The sequence below is a fragment of the Octodon degus genome, unplaced genomic scaffold (assembly GCF_000260255.1).
Source record: "Octodon degus isolate 3935 unplaced genomic scaffold, OctDeg1.0 scaffold00375, whole genome shotgun sequence".
In the NCBI taxonomy this organism is placed as follows: Eukaryota; Metazoa; Chordata; class Mammalia; order Rodentia; family Octodontidae; genus Octodon; species Octodon degus.
In genome coordinates, this window is record NW_004524951.1 from 367,072 (window position 1) to 368,540 (window position 1,469).

A 1,469-nucleotide genomic window follows, 5' to 3' on the forward strand; every position below is an offset into this window, starting at 1 on the left:
AAATGTAGATTATAATTTAAAGACAAAAGATGTTTTATCAAAATGGACTATAATAGTAGAATATACAGAGAGTTAAAATTACTAATAATGTTTCAAGAACACATAGTATCTCTAAAATTACTAAGAACTGCGATACGATTGGAGTTACAGAAAATAACTGCTAATTTAAAGTACTTAAAAATGGTGAAGGAAATAAGGATAGTATGTGTTCTCTTTTAAAGAAAATTTGAATAGGAAATGTGAGTGACACTCCTCTTCTGACATATTTCCTGGAGGAGGCGTTCTTAGGAAGGCAAGATGGAAGCATATCCCAGCCATATGTGGTCAGAAGGTACCAACTCTCCCAGCAGTTCTGATACCTGAAATGCTGAGGAGGAAAACATCATGTAGGCTGCAAGGTATCTGAGGAACTCACCATCTGAGCACTATTTAGATAATCACAATTTACATTTCAAGTTTTGCACCTTGCTTCATCCAGCAATGGTCCCTCAGCTATGTCTTGCTTAGAGATATCCAAATATTCTACAGGTTGTGAATGTTTATTTTTGGCAACTTCTGATATGAGCAATGAGAGTCTTCCTAGTACTCAGTAAAGAGTTTGGAATATAGAACACAAATAAATAAATATCAGCCAAATGTTGATGAATATCTTTATGTGGGATTCAAAATGGCTTAAATGTATAAACTGTAAGTGCTCAATATTTAGGTTTCCTGAGCTGCACTGAGGGAAGTGGAATTGTCTTGACTAAATATAAAATATATAATACAGTAATGTGCGTGAGAAACTAATCTTTACTTTCTATGTATTAACTTATTAAATAAGGTCATGGCATAACACAACATCCTTGTTTAATATTACTAAGAAAACATGATATCTGTTTAGTAATAGCCAACACCTGCTTCTCAGGAACACACAGGTGTAGGTAGACCAAAAACTATCGTAGGCAATTGTTGTGCTTAACTTGCCACATCAGCAGGAAACAATTAGCTTAGATGCCGGGATTTGATTGGACTCTGTTAGGCATGCTGCTCTGCACCTCGCTTTCTTTAGAGACTTCTGATGTTGTGATTACTAATAATATCTGTGCATTAACATTCCAGCACTGTGGAGCTATTCTTAATCTGGTTATATTCCCAGAAGTATTAAAAACATTGTACTCCAGTGCTATATGTGCACCCATGTTTATAGCAGCACAATTTATGCTAGCTAGATCTTGGACACAAACCAAATACTCTCTAACCAATGAATGGATTAAAAATGTGGTGTTTTCCTATAATGAAGTATTACTCAGTCATAAAGGAGGAAAAGCTGGAGATGTTTATAAGTAAGTGGATCGAATTTGAAACCATACCCATAAGTGAAAATGTGTAAACATCCTATTAGCTCTCTAGTGTGAAGCTGAAAGAGCAAAAATGATCCAAATGTACAATAGATATTGTAAAAATGGAAAGAAATGTCAAAAAGAAAG